Source organism: Chlorocebus sabaeus, chromosome 20 (assembly GCF_047675955.1).
Source record: "Chlorocebus sabaeus isolate Y175 chromosome 20, mChlSab1.0.hap1, whole genome shotgun sequence".
Lineage (NCBI taxonomy): Eukaryota > Metazoa > Chordata > Mammalia > Primates > Cercopithecidae > Chlorocebus > Chlorocebus sabaeus.
Window position 1 is genome coordinate 15,517,510 of NC_132923.1, and position 13,251 is coordinate 15,530,760.

The 13,251-nt window shown below is 47.3% G+C and overlaps 2 non-coding genes and 1 pseudogene across 2 annotated transcripts; 2 read left to right on the forward strand and 1 right to left on the reverse strand.

Annotated features, from left to right (window-relative positions):
- Positions 1-3,051: 3,051 nt before the first annotated feature.
- On the reverse strand, positions 3,052-3,215 carry LOC119624680 (U1 spliceosomal RNA). Its single transcript, XR_005240829.2, has one exon. It is a non-coding gene; the product is annotated as a U1 spliceosomal RNA (small nuclear RNA).
- A 5,905-nt stretch (positions 3,216-9,120) lies between these two features.
- Positions 9,121-9,573, forward strand: LOC140709283 (ferritin light chain pseudogene; annotated as a pseudogene).
- Positions 9,574-11,185: 1,612 nt separating this feature from the next.
- LOC119624677 (U1 spliceosomal RNA) lies at positions 11,186-11,349 on the forward strand. Its single transcript, XR_005240826.1, has one exon. It is a non-coding gene; the product is annotated as a U1 spliceosomal RNA (small nuclear RNA).
- The last annotated feature ends 1,902 nt before the right edge of the window (positions 11,350-13,251 follow it).

The following is a 13,251-nucleotide window of genomic DNA, read 5'->3' on the forward strand; positions in this document are numbered from 1 at the left end:
CTGAGGCAGGAGAATGGCGTGAACCCACGGAGGCGGGGCTTGCAGTGAGTTGAGATCCGGCCACTGCACTCCAGCCTGGGAGAGAGCGCGAGACTCCGCCTCAAAAAAAAAAAAAAAAAAAAAAAAAAAAAAAAAAAAAAGAAGAAGAAGAAGAAAAGAAAACAGGAACTAGGGAGGGGCAAGAAAGCAATCATGATGAATGAGGGGTCCAGCATCTCATTGTCTGGGTGACTTTCAGTTCTTTGATATCTTTTTTGAGAGGCCTGAAGGAAGGAACTCAAATAAAACATATTAAGTTTCAAGCTTTAAGATCAGAAGGGTCCATTTCTATGTTTATCCAAAAATCTACATTTGGGACTATTGGATGGGTTTCAGACCAAGAAAGAGAAAGAGTGCTCATATCAAAGTCTGCAGTTCACCAAAGAGAAAACATAATTTTCCGACCAATAGGATGTATAAGGTCAAAGAAGGACCAGCCTACAGTACTGTTTATTGGCCTGAGCATAGGGAAGGATGAAGTTGCACCAACGAAATGGGATTAAGCTGCAGGTGCCAGCTAGGCGCGGTGGCTCACACCTGTAATCCCAGCACTCAGGGAGGCTAAGGTGGGTGGATCACTTGAGATCGGGAGTTTGAGAGCAGCCTGACCAATATGGTGAAACCTCGTCTCTAATAAAAATACAAAAATTAACCGGGGTCATGGCGGGCACCTGTAATCCCAGCTACTAGGCTGAGGCAGGAGAATTGCCTGAACCCGGGAGATGGAGGTTTTTTGTTTTGTTTTGTTTTGTTTTTTTTGAGACGGAGTCTGGCTCTGCCGCCCAGGCTGGAGTGCAGTGGCCAGATCTCAGCTCACTGCAAGCTCCGCCTCCCGGGTTCACACCATTCTCCTGCCTCAGCCTCCCGAGTAGCTGGGACTACAGGCGCCCGCCACCTCGCCGGGCTAGTTTTTTGTATTTTTTAGTAGAGACGGGGTTTCACCAGGTTAGCCAGGATGGTCTCGATCTCCTGACCTTGTGATCCGCCCGTCTCGGCCTCCCAAAGTGCTGGGATTACAGGCTTGAGCCACCGCGCCCGGCCGATGGAGGTTTTAATGAGCCAAAATTGTGCCGCTGCACTCCAGCCTGGGCAACAGACCGAGACACCTTCTCAAACAAAAATTTTAAAAAAGCGGCAGGTGGAAAACAATCTGGATTTTGGTTCAGAGCCCCTGGGGCCTTTGCTCAGTAGTTTTCTCTTTCCTTGAAAAAGGAACCCTGTCTCAGTTTCTGCATCTCTCTGAGTCCTTTTGGAGATTGAGGATGGTGAGGTCTCAGTGCTTGGTCCCCTTCTAACTCTGGGTACCTCCCCTCCCGTGGGTCAACCTGGTCCAGTGCACAGGCCCAAACTTCGACGACCATCTTCCCCCCACCCTTTGCTCCTAGCAAAGGCCATTTCTAGGTCAGTTGTGAGGTACAGCCAGGACAGGGCAGCTGGCTCCGAGATTTTTTGGCTCTGGAAGGCCCTGAGCGCTGTGGTCCCCCAGAAGGCTGTCTCCCTCTTGTGGAGGAAGTGACCCCCGCTGGAGAAAGTGTGGAGGGAAGCGAGGGCTGCACCTGCACGAGGGAACTGAGGCAAGCGGTAGTTCTCGGCTCTCAGTGCAAAAGACATTTGTCGTCTGAGAGGCTGGACTCAGTTATTATAATTTTCAATTTTGTCAATAAAAACTGAGTCAATAAAAACTTACTTGTAGAAACCTCCTCACAAGACCTCCCATCTTACATTCCAGGGAGAATAGCAGGGCATTCCGCCAAGACATAGGTTAGACTGCGGTTCTGATCTGCAGTCCTTGATGACCTGCGCAGGGGCACCAGGGCACGGGCAAAGACCTTCCCCTACACAAAGCAAGGGTGTTATATCTACAACCGAACGGGGACACTAAGAGCCCCCAAAATGCACTGTTTTCATTCCAAAGAAAACCACCAGTTCTGAGTACAACTTCTACCTGCCTCTATTAGCTGAGTACACGTTTCCCCAGTACAGAAATCCTACAAACTCCCGTGAATGCTGTGGTGAAAAGCAGGAGCTGCACGTACGTGCAAGATGGATCACACCTATAATCCCAGCCCTTCAGAAAGCTGGGCGGATCACTTGAGCCCAGGAGTTGGAGCCCGGCCTGAGCAGAATGGTGAAACCTCTACGAAAAAAGAAAAAAAAAAGAAAGAGGAAAAGAAAAAGAGAAAGAAAAAGAAAGGAAAGAGAGAGAAAGAAAAGAAAGAAAATAAATACAAGAAAAAGAAAAAAACTAGCCGTGCGTGGTGGCGTGTGGTTGTCCTACTCGGGAGCCTGAGATGGGAAGATTGGGCCACTTCTCCAGCCTGGGCGGTACACCGAGACTCTTGTATTTGGGGGGGGGGAGGGCGGAACAGAGCCTAAGAGGTAACTCTGAGGACAGCGGAAAACACCAAAGTTTTTTTGTTTTTTGTGGTTTTTTTTGAGACGGAGTCTTGCTCTGTCACCCAGGCTAGAGTGCGGTGGTGCGATCTCGGCTCACTGCAAGCTCCACCTCCCGGATTCTTGCCATTCTCCTGCCTCAGCCTGTGGGGTAGCTGGAACTACAGGCACCCGCCGCCACGCCAGGTTAATTTTTTGTATTTTAGCCAGGATGGTCTCGATCTCCTGACCTCGAGATCCGCCCACGTCAGCCTCCCAAAGTGCTGGGATTACAGGCGTGAGCCACCGCGCCCGGCGGGAAAACAACAAAATTTTTAAGCGATATCAGAAGCCCTGGGACCGCAGAACAAACTAGAAAACTGCCCGGCCCAGATACCTGAGCTCCGCCTAACATGTACCGCAGCATCTAACCTGGGAGACCACCCCAACAGAGACGGGAACTCGCCTTCCAAGAAAGTGAATAACAGCTGTATCTGGCCCCAAGTATGAACTCATAAATTGAACCCCAAATCACGCGAAAACAAACACCTAACTATACAGGAAACAACAATAAAATAATGCGCTGCAGAGAAACCCAGAAACACTAGCGTTTATCTATCATGTAAGACACAATAACATCAGGGGAAAGCGCGAACGCAGTCCCCCACTACCACAAATTTTGCAGTCGAGTTTCCCACATTTGGGGAAATCGCAGGGGTCAGCAGATCCGAAGTGCAATGGATAAGCCTCGCCCTGGGAAAACCACCTTCATGATCATGGTATCTCTCCTGCCAGGTAAGTATGAGTTTGTAACTCTCCGCCCCGCCACAGCCTCACATGCCTCCCCCTTTACACACGTGGTCACTTGCCCCGCGTGCTCCCGAGTCCTCCTAGCCCTGACACACAGCTGGGACTCTCAGCTCCGACCAGCGGTCCCAGACTCGCTCCCACAGCACGGGAACTCCTTCGTGGCGAAGCAGCAGGCGGCGAAGCGGCAGCCCCTGCGCTGCCTCATCTACATAGAAGTCGCCCTCTCCGTGATGTCACCGACAACGCCTTTCCCAGTCCCCGTCTGCTCTTCCGCCCCACCCGCCGCCAACTCAGCCGATCAACCCGCTGCCGGAGCTGGTGGGGGAAGTGACAGTCTGCCTCTCCCTCCTTTTTCTCCTGCCATTGTTCTTCGGGGAGGTGCGCAGAGACTCCGCATCTGGCCTTCCCCAAAGAGGGTGATACTTGACTTGTGTCCTGCAGATAACCCTTCTGGCAGCCAACTGGAAGTTTGTGCACCCTTCTTCATATAATGTATTTTAATTCGCAGACTAGAACATTTAGGATTACAAAGAAAACCGTTTCCTTTCAAACCTGTTTATCTTTGTGATGTAGCATTCCACTTCAAGTTGAAAGACGTTCAATGTCAGAGAGAAAACATACCTATGAAAACAGAGAGGCTATGAAACCAGGGTGCAAACGAGCCATCCTTACTGGTTTTACCACTAGAAGTGTTACAAAGACAGTTGTCCAATTTCATGAATCTTGAAGGATTGTTGTTGTTGTTGTTGTTTCAAATACAGTGAAATACAAAAATATGAGGCCCACGCAGAGACGATTGGACACTCTCAGGCATGGTGATGGACTTTGTCGTCTCTTCCACGGCCATCTCAGAACCTTAGTGCTTACCTCATATTAGTATTTTATATTCCTTGTATATAACCCAGAAAACACTGTGAAGTAGAGCAAAACTGGAAAGCCCAAGTCAAAGACCATTGAACATTTACAAGTAGATTCTATTCTGTTGCTCAAATCACAAAACATGAAATGGAGGGGTCTCCTTTGGAGACCATAAAGTCTGTGACATGGTGGCCAGTTAGGTCACTGGAAAACATGGCAAAATATTGAAAATGAGGGATTAGGTGAGAGTGTAGCAATTGAATACTAAATGCTTAATCCAGGTGCCATTCCCTGGATACTGACAGGGAGACACATTGTCCAAGTAATACTTTCTATAGTGTAAACCACAAATAAAATTCTAAGCCCCTCAACTATTTGAATGCACCCCTCCTCTCAGCCAAGGTCATTCCAAAGTTAACCTGAACAACTAGTTCAGACCATGATGGGAAGTAGGGGTGAGATATGCCTCATTTACCCTCCTTCCTTTGGAATTCAGGCACAACTGACCAGCACATCTGACCAGGCCCAACAGGCATTACAACAGAAATCTTAACACTTTTTGTAGCAATAAGACACCAAATTCCAGCCTGACTCTAGTGTAGCATTACATGACAGATAGCAGGCCCTGAAAGAAATACAAATATTTTACCCTAAAATATTTTTTTTATCATATTTTGAAATGTCCCTACAAAGTTGTCTCTTGTGGGGAAAGTCTACATGCTATAGGGAATCCCTTTCCAGGTCTTTTCCCTAATCCAGGCACCTTTTAAAGTCTGGTAAGAAACATTTACAATCAATTCTCTCTGAAGCCTGCTACCTGGAGGCTTCATCTGCATAATACGAACAACCCCTTAACAGGAGACTCCCTTCTGTGGATTCCAGGTCTTTAGATAAACTCTTTCAACCAATTGCCAAGCAAAGTATCAGAAAATAATGGCTGGTAACTGTTTAATTATGCATACATATTAGTGGAATTTTGGAGGTGGGCACAGTGGCTCATGCCTGTAATCCCAGCACTCCCTCATGAGGCTGGCAGATTGCCTGAGGCCAAGAGTTTGAGGCCAGCCTGAGAAACATGGTGAGACCCTATCTCTACCAAAAAAATAATTTAGCCAGGCATGGTGGTGAGCACCTGTGGTCCCAGCTACTCAGGAGGCTGAGGTGGGAGGACTACTTGAGCCTGGGAGGTGAAGGTTGCAGTGACCCAAGCTTGCAGCGCTGCACTTCAGCCTGGGTGACAGAGGAATGGGCCTTCACTAGACACTGAACCTGCTGGCAACTTGATCTTGGACATATTCTCCATAACTGTGAGCAATAAATTTTTGTTGTTTATAAGTTACTCTGTGGTATTTTGTTATAGCAGCACAACTGGATTAAGACATCAACCTGACCTTAAGAAATCATCTCAAATCAGTCTTGGCTCTGATGGGAAACAAGGGGCACACTCGGATGTGTGATTTAAAGAGAGTTTTATGAAGAGAATATTTATAAATATATAGACAGGATCAAAATAACCCAACAAAGGACTGAGAGGCGCTCAGAATCTAGAATCAGTGGAGAAGTTATATTGCCTGTAGGACTGGATTGTTGTATAAGTCTGTTCAGCTTGCCGTAACAAAATACCATACACCAAGTGGCTTAAACTATGGAAATGTATTTCTCACACTTCTGGAAGTTGGGAAGTCCGAGATAAAGGTGCTAGCAAAGCGGATTTCTTTCTGAGGTCTCTTTCTATGGCCTGAAAGTGGCTGTAGTTTCACTGTGTGCCCATGCGACCATTTCTTTGTGCACCAGGGGGAAGGCAGAGGAGCAAGCTTTCTAGTGTCTCTTCTTATAATGAAATTAAATTCATCATGAGGACCCCACTCTCATAACCTCATTTAATCCTGATTACCTCTCAAAGGCCCTAGCTGCATAAACCATCACATTGGGGGTTAGGGCTTCAACATTTAAGTGTGGGAGTTGGTGTTCACAATTCAGTCAACTGGAGTGGAAATTGAAATGGGAAAGAAAACCAGTAGTTACTAGAGAGACCTATTGCCTCGGGGAGGATCACTGGACAGGACTATGGTCTTTGGAGGAATCAGTGAGTGACAACTGACAAAGATTCTTTCTGTGAAAAATAAGTAATTTAAGGCCAGGTACAGTGGTTCACACCTGTAATCCCAGCACTTTGGGAGGCCGAGGCAGGTGGATCACAAGGTCAGGAGATGGAGACGATCCTGGCTAACACAGTGATACCCCGTCTCTACTAAAAATACAAAAAATTAGCCAGGCGTGGTGGCGGGCGCCTGTAGTCCCAGCTACTTGGGAGGCTGAGGTAGAAGAATGGCATGAACCTGGGAGGAGGAGCTTGCAGTGAGCCAAGATTGCACCACTGCACTCTAGCCTGGGCAACAGCGATAGACTCCGTCTCAAAAAAAAAAAAAAGAAAGAAAGAAAAACTAAGTAATTTAAAATGTAAGTTGTTGGAACTCCAAATTATTTTGAGCCTTAAAAAAATGTAAATATGGGCCAGGCACCATGGCTTACACCTGTAATCCCAGCACTTTGGGAGGCCAAGGCGGGCAGATCACCTGAGATCAGGAGTTCGAGACCAGCCTGACCAACATGGAGAAACCCCATCTCTACTAAAAATACAAAATTAGCCGGGTATGGTGGTGCATGCCTGTAATCCCCGCTATTCAGGATGTGGAGGCAGGAGAATCGCTTGAACCTGGGAAGCAGAGGTTGCAGTGAGCTGAGATGGCACCATCGCACTCCAGCCTGGGCAACAAGAGTGAAACTTTGTCTCAAAAAAAAAAAAAAAAAAGAAAGAAAGAAAATGTGAGTATAGAGCCTAAGCCACATGAGAGGTACCTGTAAACCAGGCAGTTATAACCTTTGTTTCTCTGATTATAGATTGGCCTTCTTCCTTACCTGCATTGCTTTCTTTTTTTTTTTCTTTCTTTTTTTTTTTTTTTTTTTGAGATAGAGTCTTGCTCTGTGGCCCAAGCTTGAGTGCAGTGCCATGATCTCAACTCACTGCAACCTCCACCTCCCGGGTTCATGCCATTCTCCTGCCTCAGCCTCCCAAGTAGCTGGGACTACAGGTGCACACCACCATGCCCGGATAATTTTTTGTATTTTTTAGTAGAAACGGGGTTTCACCATGTTAGCCAGGATGGTCTCGTTCTCCTGACCTCGTGATCCGCCCGCCTTGGTCTCCCAAAGTGCTGGGATTACAGGCGTGAGCCACCGCGCCCGGCCACCGCACCTGGCCACATGCATTGTTTTCTTTCCTTTTTTTTTTTTGGAGACGGAGTTTCACTCTTGTTGCCCCAGGCTGGAGTGCAATGGCACGATCTCAGCTCACCACAACCTCTGCCTCCCAGGTTCAAGCGATTCTCCTGCCTCAGCCTCCCTAGTGCTGGGATTATAGGCATGTGCCACCACACCCGGCCAATTTTATATTTTTAGTAAAGACAGAGTTTCTCCATGTTGGTCAGGCTGGTCTCGAACTCCCGACCTCAAGTGATCCACCCGCCTTGGCCTCCCAAAGTGCTGAGATTACAGGCGTGAGCCACCGCGCCCGGCCACATGCATTGTTTTCTAACATGTTATATAAATTACTGAAGGGTGCCAGGGAAGATTGCTTCCCTTTTCACTGCCGATTTTCATTGTAGATGAACTTCCTTCTTACCTTGCTCTCATAAAGACTTCATGGTTATTGCATTGTCTTAAGATCCAGTGTTCAGTACACTCCTTTAAATTGGAAAGGAAATGTGAGCCAGCTATAGAGAAAGAAAATAAGCAGTATGGAAAAAAAAAAAAAAAAAAGAGGTCGAGCACAGTGGGGCTCATGCCTGTAATCCCAGCACTTTGGGAGGCCGAGGCAGGCGGATCACTAGAGGTCAGGAGTTTGAAACCAGCCTGGCTCACATGGTGAAATCCTATCTCTACTAAAAATACAAAAAATTATCTGGGCATGGTGGTGGGCACCTGTAATCCCAGCTATTCAGGAAGCTGAGACTGGAGAATCACTTGAAACCAGGAGGCAGAAGTTGCAGTGAGCCAAGATCGTGCTACTGCACTCCAGCCTTAGCAACAGCATGAGACTCCATCTCAGAACAACAATGAAAAAAAAAAAATTCTGCAACTAATTTGTTGTAGCTGTTAAAGCAGCCCTGTATAGAAAATGTTGTGATCCAGGCCGGGCGCGGTGGCTCAAGCCTGTAATCCCAGCACTTTGGGAGGCCGAGGCGGGTAGATCACGAGGTCAGGAGATCGAGACCATCCTGGCTAACCCTGTGGAACCCCGTCTTTACTAAAAAAATACAAAAAACTAGCCGGGCGAGGTGGCGGGCGCCTGTAGTCCCAGCTACTCCGGAGGCTGAGGCAGGAGAATGGCGGGAACCCGGGAGGCAGAGCTTGCAGTGAGCTGAGATCAGCCACTGCACTCCAGCCTGGGCGACAGAGTGAGACTCCATATCAAAAAAAAAAAAAGAAAGAAAGAAAAAAGAAAATGTTGTGATCCTATTAAATATTTTTTTCTTTCTATGTAAGCAAGAGCTTGACTTTTGCCTTTGGAGCACTGACCCCATTTCTCTGGAGTCTGTGTACCCTGATCGGCTATTCCCAGATTTTTGTTTGAATACACTCTTTTTAAATTTTTACCATTAGTTCCCACAAGCAGAATGAATAAACTCTTTTTTTTTTTTTTTTTTTTTTTTGCATCAAAAAAGCTTTATTTCCATTTGGTCCAAGGCTTGTTAGGGTCGTTAAGAAAGCTGCCTAGTGGCTGGAGGGAGAGGCTTAGGCAGAAGCCCTATTATTTTGCAAGGGGCCCTTCAGAAGTCGCTGGGTTCAGAAGGCTCTTAGTCGTGCTTGAGAGTGAGCCTTTCGAAGAGATACTCGCCCAGCCCAGCCTCCGGGCCGGCCAGCCTGTTGAGGTTGGTCAGGTGGTCACCCATCTTTTTGATGAGCTTCACTTCCTCATCTAGGAAGTGAGTCTCCAGGAAGTCACAGAGATGGGGATCCGTGTGGGCAGAACCCAGGGCATGAACCTCCGGGACCATCTTCTCGGCCATCTCCTGCTTCTGGGACCTACCAGCACCGTTTTTGTGGTTAGCTCCGTCTTGCCGACCAACCATGAGCTCCCAGATTCGTCAGAATTATTCCACCGACGTGGAGGCAGCCGTCAACAGCCTGGTCAATATGTACCTGCAGGCCTCCTACACCTACCTCTCTCTGGGCTTCTATTTCGACCGCGATGATGTGGCTCTGGAAGGCGTGAGCCACTTCTTCCGCGAATTGGCCGAGGAGAAGCGCGAGGGCTACGAGCGTCTCCTGAAGATGCAAAACCAGCGTGGCGGCCGCGCTCTTTTTCAGGACGTCAAGAAGCCAGCTGAAGATGAGTGGGGTAAAACCCCGGATGCCATGAAAGCCGCCATGGCCCTGGAGAAAAAACTGAATCAGGCCCTTTTGAATAAACTCTTTAATACCAAATTTTGAACCTTTCAATTATTTCAGGTTGACATCTCCTTGGTCAAACTCTAATCAGGCTCTTCTGAGTCCTCTTCTCACTAGGCCTCAACTATTGAGCTTCTGTGTTCCTCCCTGCATTGTTCAATCTCAGCAAGAATCCTTCTCAGTCAATTTAGCCAGAACTCCCCATCCTCAATAGCTGATCACTCATAATATCTAATAGGGCTCCTCATCCTTCACCATCCTCTAGGTGATGTCTGATCACCCTGCGTTCAGCAAGAATTCTATTATGTTGGCTTAGCCATGCAGGAAACCCAAAATATGCCACCCCAAAATACACTTCTTTGGTATACTTTGAGATGGCTATTTAGAGGGGCTGCAGAAGTTACTGAGGGGTCTCACCCCAAAAAGGACTCTTTCCTGTTTAGTATTGCAAAGCCAATGTATGAAAGCAAGAGTGAGCGTCAAGCAGCACAGGCTCTATTCAATGGCACTGGAGGATTAGGAGCATAGCATGGAATTGGAGAAGTTGTATAGTTTGCAAATCTCCTTCTCAGCTACTGAGAACCAGGAAGTTACAAATATAGAGGACCTTTAGTGAAGGGAATGAGCAAGGGGAGGAATATTCATGCTTTTCTTAGGAAGGGATGGAGATGTTCTTGAAAGTTCAATATCATTATTCAATAGTTTAAATTCACTGTAGTTTCAACCTATTGGTATGGAAAGTGTTTTGAATTGTTGTACTAATTTTTTCTATCCTCTTTCTGAAATGCGTGCTAATCATGTTTGGACCTTGAACATACCTTCCTGAACTTCCTGAACTTTTCTCTCCTGTTTTTACATTCGTATTTTTGTTTCTGGGAAATATTCTTGACATTATCTTCAACTTAATTTTTGTTCTTGCTTCTACGAATTTTAGTTTAATTTCCAAGTATTTTGATATTGAACTTTCAAGAGAACAGACATCGCTGCCAACCTTGACGTCTAATGCTTTGGGGGCGAGGGGGGAATGTTTTTGTTTTTTTAATACTCAGTCACCTCTTGTTGCCCAGGGTGGAGTGCATTTTAACTTTAATGCGTTTTAACGAAGGTATGCACACAGTGCCACATCACAAAGATAATCAGGTTTGAAAGGAATAGGTTTCCTTTGTAATCCTAAACGTTCTAGTCTGCTCATTGAAAGCCATTATTTGAAGAAGGGTGCACGGGCTTCCAGCTGGCCGCCAAAGGGGACCTCCATAGGACACAGATAAGTACACGCTTCTTTGCGGGAGACGAAGGGCGGGGACAGGAGAGATAGAAGGGAGAGGTATAAGTCACTTCCTCCCGGCTCCGGCGGCGGGTTGGTCCGCTGAGTGGCGGAGGAACAGACGAGGACCCGGAATGCGCTGTCGGTGACATCACGGAGAGGGCGACTTCTATGTAGATGAGGCAGCGCAGGGGCTGCCGCTTCGCCGCCTGCTGCTTCGCCACGAAGGGGTTCCCGTGCTGTGGTAGCGAGTCTGGGACCGCTGGTCGGAACTTAGAGTTCCAGCTGTGTGTCAGGGCTAGGAGGGCTCGGGGATGCGCGCAAGGCAAGTGACCGTGCGTGTAAAAGGGGAGACTATGAGGCTGTGTCGGGGCGGAGGTGGCGGAACTCATACTTACCTGGCAGGGGAGATACCATGATCACGAAGGTGGTTTTCCCAGGGCGAGGCTTATCCATTGCACTCCGGATGTGCTGACCCCTGCGATTTCCCCAAATGTGGGAAACTCGACTGCATAATTTGTGGTAGTGGGGGACTGCGTTCGCGCTTTCCCCTGAGTTTTGTCGTTTTAAAAGTAGATCTAATGCGTTGCAAGAGCTAATGCTAGGCGTTAAACGTGAGTTAACACACAAATTTTTTTTTTTCCCGGTTACAATTTACGCTTAAACTAGAGATTTTATCGGGTAGTGGTTCTCACGCTTGTAATCCCACGCGATGTTTATGTTAATGTCGTTCGAGCTCAGGAGTCCAATATGGGTGAACTTCTCTTTACTACTCTCTCAGCTTTTGTTGTTGTTGTTCTATAAAAATTGTTTTTCTTTTCCCCCTGGGAGCCAATTGTGGACATTTATGAACAGCAAACAGCCCGCTGGAGTGCATGTAGGGATCTCGGCTTACTGCAGGCTCTGCCTCCTGCGTTCAAGCTATTCTCCTGCCTCAGCCAGAGACTACTCAGCCTCCGGAGTAACTGGGATTGCAGGCGCAGGCCACCAAAAAATTAGGCCCGGCTAATTTTTTGAATTTTTGGTGGAGACAGGGTTTCGCCGGGCCAGGCGCAGTGGCTCACGCCTGTAATCCAAACACTTTGGGAGGCCGAGGAGGGTGGACCATGAGTTCAGGATATCGAGACCATCCTGGCTAACACAGTGAGACCCCATCTCTACTAAAAATACAAAATAAATATATGTGTATATATATAAACCAGGCGTACCTGTAATCCCAGCTCCTCGGGAGACTGAGGCAAGAAAACCGCTTGAACCCGGGAGGCAGAGGTTGCAGTAAGCTGAGATCCCGCCACTGCACTCCAGCCTGGGCGACAGAGCAAGACTCTGTCTCAAAAAAAAAAAAAAAAAAGAGAGAGACAGGGTTTCACCATGTTGGTCAGGCTTATCTTGAACTCTTGACCTCAAGTTATCCTCCCGCCTGGGCCTCCCAAATGTTGGGATTACAGGCCTGAGCCACCGCGCCCGGCCTGTTACAGACACATTTTGTTTACAAACTTTACATGCACAGTTCAATTGCAGTTAGTGTTCATTTCTTTTTTTTGTGTTTTTGTTTTTGTTTTTGTTTTTCCCAGTGTGGCCCAAGGAAGCCAAAATGTAGACAACCCTGCTTTAGAGAGTTTGATTCATGTTTCCACTGGGTTATGCTTATTATGCTTATTGCCTATAATTCCATTTGATATTTTCCAAATTTGATTTTTTAAAAAGCGTTTTCCTGAAGCGCCCTCAAGCTTTCCTAATAATATGGGAACTTAAACCAGATTGGATGTAACAAAACCCAACTGGAATCCTGCAATTTCTAACCTTAATGTTAGATCAAGAAGCAAAACACCCACCAGTCCAAGGGTTAGGGAAGCTGAAGATCATGCCTGAGCTGTAACAACGCCCTTCCCAGTATACAAAAGCCTATAACAGCCACTTGAATTCTATCTTCCAAATGTCTCCTGTGGCCCAGGCTAATCCAGATCTATCTAAAGAGGCAAATCTGGGAAATGTGCATTCAGCTTAGCAAAACCGACACATTACAAATCCACCACAGTTCACTTCTCAACGTGGCATCAATGTACACCTTCCTCCTCCTCTTCTTTTCCTCCTCTTCTTCCTTTCTCTTCTTTTTTTTTTTTTTTTTTTTTTGAGACGGAGTCTTGCTCTGTCGCCCAGGCTGGAGTGCAGTGGCCGGATCTCAGCTCACTGCAAGCTCCGCCTCCCGGGTTTACGCCATTCTCCTGCCTCAGCCTCCCAAGTAGCTGGGACTCCAGGCGCCCGCCACCTCGCCCGGCTAGTTTTTTTGTATTTTTTTAGTAGAGACGGGGTTTCACCGTGTTAGCCAGAATGGTCTCGATCTCCTGACCTCGTGATCCGCCCGTCTCGGCCTCCCAAAGTGCTGGGATTACAGGCTTGAGCCACCGCACCCGGCCTTTCCTTTCTCTTCTTCCTCCTCCTTTTTCCTCCTCGTA